A 6,000-nucleotide genomic window follows, 5' to 3' on the forward strand; every position below is an offset into this window, starting at 1 on the left:
CATTCCTGTTTTCTCGAGCCCAGTAACTATCCGTTATTACTGCATGTCTGACAGGTGTCCAACGGTAACATTTTTCTTCGAGTATAAGAACAACAGAGAGAAGATTTTTTTTAATCTTTTACTTTCTTTATACTTTATCTCTTTTCTTACTTTTACTCTCTTTCTCATTCTTTCTCACGTTGGTTTTTCATACAGACATTATCTCACACACCTAACAGGCATACTTGAATTTCAATATTTTTTCACATGGCACCAAAGGATTTAATCATTGATGGAGCAAAGTTTGTTCCAAACAACTATGCTGCAATTCTTGATCATGCTGAAGCTCCATCTGAATTGCATTTTGTGCAAGATCTTCTTGCACATAGTGAGGTTGGGTACGCCTTAACTCAGCCTGAATTATTTTCAAGTCAACAAGTTCTGCGGTTCTGGAGGACTGGAGTTTATGATGATGGTGGTAAACGAGGAACTCCCAGTATTATCTTCCAAGTGGGTGATTCTTCCTATGTAGTCACTCCTGGTACAGTACGAAGAGCATTACATCTTCCAGAAGATTGTACCTTCTCTATACCAGAGGAATCAGAACTTCGGGGGTTAATGACTGATTTGGGATATGAAAAGAGTCTGACGAAACTTGGACAGTTGAAACGGGCTAATATCAGAAGAGAATGGAGTTTCTTCTTCGATTGCATCACCAAGGCTTTTGGCAACAAGTGTTCAAATTTTGATGCCATCCCAATTCTGAGTCAGCACATCGGGTATGCTATTATCCATCAAACTCATTTTGATTTTGCAACTGGAATAATTGGTTTTATTGGGGATAGGATAACAGAGGATCGAGATGTTGTTTATTTTGCTAGATTCTGTCAACTTATTTATACGTATTGTACTGCTGAACCCCAGTTAGTCAGCACTCAAACCCCACCTTTTAAGGTTGCAAAAAGGTACTTTAACGACCTGATAAATGCTGACACAAGGAAATCAATGGTGAGACAATTACAGATTCCTCAGTCTGTGAAACAGATTCTGGTAAATGCTGATCCTGCTACTTACAAATCTGTTTACTCAAATGTTCAACCAACTCACCATAACCAAAATCCATCAACCTCAGTCCCTACCTCTCATTCTACTCAACCTACCCTCAGAACTTATCTCAAATCCTATCTCTCCACTTCACAGACTGCTCAACCTTCTTCTTCAGCACCTACTGTGAAGCCTACATCCTCTAAGCCAAAGAGAACAAAGACTGTTCCTCAAAAATCTCAGAAGAAGAGGAGGATTACTTTGAGAGATGAATCAGATTCTGAGGATCAGATTCCCTCTTCAGAACCTATGATAGATGAAGCTGAGAAGGCAACTTCTCAGAAGGATTCTGCAATTGGGGGTTCTAGGCTTCTCAAGAGGCTTAGACGTATGACGGTTCCTGCAACTCCCAAGGAATCCAAATCAACAAGGAAGTACAAGAAACAGAGGGCACAGAGGCCAGTTTCAGATGATGAGGAGGAAGCAGCTAAGGAAGGGGATCAGGAATCTCTGATCTCACAAGACAAGGAATTTGCTCCAGTCACTTCTTCTCCATCAACTCAATCTCAGGAACCTGTATCTGACAAGGCTAATTCACCTTCTATATCTCTTGTTGATCCAGGCACAAGTGCTGAAATTGATATTCAGAACTTGGTTGTGCCTGAAATACTTTTCTTAGAAGCTCCAACAGCAAATAATCCTTCCACAACACCTGTTACTGATGCTGTTCAAACTCCTGAGTTATCACTAACACCTTCTCTGCATCAAGATGATGATCAGATTTTAGGTGAGCATCAGGATATGGCTGTTGATCAGAACTTAGTATCAGATCAGCAATAAGAGGATGTTGAAGCCTCCATTGCTACTCATACAGTTGTCTTATCAGAAGATACTGATTCTTTAAGTTCTGATGCTGCAAATGTTGGAGATACTGGTGAAGCTGCTACAACTGTAGATGCTGATGAAGCAGGTCCTTCAGGACATACTCCTCCTAAGTCTGAACTGCTAAAGGAGTTTGTTATCAGGGATGCACCAGTACCTTGGAGTGAAACTCCTACAGGTCAGGAGTGGACTAAGGAATGGAACTCAGTTTCATGTGTTCCAAATGCTTTACATCTTGCTGAGCACTTGACTAAAGCTGATGAAATGTTACATTCTGATGATTTTAAAATCCAGCTTAGAGTCACTGCATTGAGTACTAAACATCTACAAGGTCTTCATTCCAACACTCATGCAGAGCTACACAAGATTCAGGAGAACTTTATTAAACAGGAACAAGTTTGGAAACTTGATAAGAAAAAGTTCTTCCAACCTACCATTGACAGGGTTGCTTATATTGAGAAAACTCAAGAGAAGCAACAAGCTCAGATTGATCAAATTCTGACAAATCAAGCTTCTCAGCAATCGCAACTTACTGAAATCCAGACCTCAGTGGAACTACTTATCTCTCTTTTATTACCTGCTGATGCCAAAAAGGGGGAGAAGGTAATTAAGTCCAAATGCAAAACCAACAAGTCACTGCAAGGAAAGGATGATGGAAAAGATGACCAAGGAAACTCTGGAATGGGTGGTGGTCATAGTCAAGGTAGAAGGTTTACATCAAGACAAGCTAGTCATAGAACACGTTCTGATACTGGGAAAAGAATAAGTTCTGCTGCTGGTAAAAGGATAAGTTCTGATGAACTTCTAGATCTTGATGAGGAAATGTCAAGACAGTTATTTCTTCAAGAAAATCCAGGGATGGACTTGGAAAGTTTAAAGGAAGAAGAAGTCAGACTTAAATCAGAGAAAGTCACATCTAAATCTGAAGCTTCTGGTAAAAAGTCACTTCCAAAACCTAAAGGCATTGTGATCAAAGAAAGGATACATACTGAAGAAACTTTGGCTAGATCACAACCACAGATAGATCCAAGATCCAAGGGTAAAGAAAAGGTTGGTGAACCTATCAAGCCTTATGTACCTCCTGAGGAAGAAGAAATTACTGATGGAAAAGATAATCTTGCTCTGACTTCAAGAAAAGTTCTTAAAACAACCTCTGACATGGCTCAAGTTGTTCAGAGTCAAGAAATTGTAAGTTCTGATATTCAGAAGAAGCAAGTAACCTCTGACAGTGCTCAAGTTAACTTGATATCAGAAAATAAATCTAAAACACTCCTACCAGGATTCACTAAAGCAAGACAGACTCAATCTTTGAAGACTACTTCAAGTGGTTTTGAAGCAAGAGTAGTTACTGGAAAGGAAGCTAGAGATAAAACTGGATTGGGAAGTGCTGATGAAAGAAGAGTACACAACACTACCGATGATCCAACTTCCTTGAGTGAACCAGGTATTGGAGCAACTCCTGAGAGATTGAATCAACTAGAATCTGTACAGATGGTTTATCATACCTTCTTGAAAGAATACATCATGTTGTATTTCATGACAGATGGTAGGGTTTATCATATAAGACAAAATGCCATTCCATTGAAGTATTTTGAAGAATTGGAGCATGTATTATTCTTACTTCAAGTGGATGACAGAATAACAGAAACTGCTGTAAACTACTTAAAGGAACAGATTCAGAGACAGAAAAGACTTTATTCTGTTAAGTCTGACAGCAGATATGTTCCAAAGTACAGAAATCACAATGGTGATATTGTTGATATGAAGCCTAATACTGCACAGATCAGAACATATCTTGGTATTAAGGGGCTTGAATTCAATCTAGAGTCTAATAAAGCTTATGTCATAAGACTAGATCGGGAGTTGAGAAAAGCAAAGATTAATGATCTCAGAGCTGCAATATTTCAAACTGGTGAAGATACTGCAGAGCTTAAAGATGTCAAACGGAGAATGATTGATGAACTCAGATATGCTGAGAAATGTTTGTTGAAGAATTATCTCAGAACAACTCCTGACATCAGAGAGATCAGAAAATGATGAAGCCAAGTCGAAGATCTACAACTGCTTAAATTCTGATATTTATACAGATTGAAGTTGTTATCAGAAGTTGAATTGGTAAAAACTTTAAGGACTGTAAGTTGTAGTTATCTTGTCTATTTCTCATGCATTTGTACTTAATGTTTTTGACATCATCAAATATCTGTTAAACTTGTATATTTTGTTAATTTACAAGTTGGGGGAGATTGTTAGATATATTTGATAATGTCATGGCTAATATGTTTTATGTTTAGATTTCAGATCTTATTTGAACAGAACAAATCAGTACTTAACTGATCAGTACTTATACTGGAAGTCAGAATTTAAGGGATATCAGTACTTATGTTATCAGGAGATAGATATCAGAACTTAAGTGCTGAAGGACGATCAGATAAGGACAGTAGCTGATTAAAGTTAAGAAGATCAAGATAAACATAAGAAGAGATATGCATGAAGAAGGAATTCCGTGAAGAATGGAATACTTGGAATAGAAGATATCTGATTGATATATTTTAGGAAGCAGAATTATATTCCATATCAATTAGCGAATATCTTGTAACTGTGTAGTATATAAACACAGACATAGGGTTTACACTATAAGTGTTATCATTATCAAGAATATTATTTAATATAACTCTAGCAGCTCTCGTGATATTTTGTTCATCACTGAGAGATAACAGTTCCAGATTGTAACAGAGTTTATTGTTTAAATAAAGTTTGTTTTCTGTTACATAAGTTCTTGAAGTTTGATTTGATTGTAATAAACACTGTATTCACCCCCTCTACAGTGAAAGTGTGACCTAACATTCAGATCTTCTGAAATTCTTCTTATCAGAACTTGTGCCTTTCCTGGAAAACTTCTTTCCCTTCCTGAACTTTCTGTATGCAATCTTTGTGATTCCTTTCACCATAAGAGCACACAGCTTCATCATCTCCTCATCAGCATCAGTCTTAGGCAAGCTTTCAGAATCTGAGTCATCATCAGTTTCAGAACTTGATGACTCAGTATCAGACTTTGTAAAAAGAGCTTTACCCTTGTCTTTCCTTGAGGAAGCTACTTTGGGGGATTCTTCTTCAGCCTTAAGAGCAACTGTCCTTGACTTTCCTCCTTTCCTCTTGCTTCTTTGTTCCATCTCAAGTTCATGAGTCTTGAGCATTCCATAAATTTCATCAAGAGTTGTTTCATCAAGACTGTAGTTGTCTCTTATTGTTGTTGCCTTCAAATCCCAACATTCAGGAAGAGCTAACAGGAATTTAAGGTTTGAATCTTCAAGATCATACTCCTTATTAACCAGTGACAGATCATTCAAGAGTTTGACAAATCTATCATATAAATCAGTCAATGATTCATTACCCTTTGAATCAAAGTGTTCATACTCTTGAGTGAGTATTGTCTTCCTGTTCTTCTTAATTGTGTCGGTTCCCTGACACCTTATTTCCAGAGCATCCCATATCTCCTTAGCAGTCTTGCAGTTAATTACCCTGTTTGACATTACATTATCAATGGCACTATGCAGTAAGTGTCGTACCTTAGCATCCTTAGCAATTGATGCGATATCTTTAGCAGTATAATCATTTTTTTCCTTTGGTATAGTCTTTGCTGCCTCACCTGCAACTGCAACAGCGAGCTTGGTTAGTTTGTGAGGCCCTTCCTTGATTCTATCAAGATATTCTGGATCTGTAGCTTCCAGAAACATGGTCATCCTCACCTTCCATATGGCATATTCAGATGGTCTCAGTATGGGAACTCTGATAGTTTCATACCGACTTTGGATTTGTGTCTTTGGAGGTTCTTCAGTTTTGGTAGGCTTAGTTGGAGTTTCTGTGTCAGACATGATTGTGTTTGGATCTTTAACTGTATGTTTGTTAACATATAGGCTCTGATACCACTTGTTAGGTCACACACACTGTAGAGGGGGTGAATACAGTGTAAATTACAATCAAATCGAACTTTAATATCTCAAGTAACAGAAAACAAACTTTATTGAAACAATAAACTCTGTTACAGTATGGAACTGTTACCTCTCAGTGATGAACAAATATCACGAGAGCTGCTAG

This window comes from Apium graveolens, chromosome 8 (genome assembly GCF_009905375.1).
Source record: "Apium graveolens cultivar Ventura chromosome 8, ASM990537v1, whole genome shotgun sequence".
In the NCBI taxonomy this organism is placed as follows: Eukaryota; Viridiplantae; Streptophyta; class Magnoliopsida; order Apiales; family Apiaceae; genus Apium; species Apium graveolens.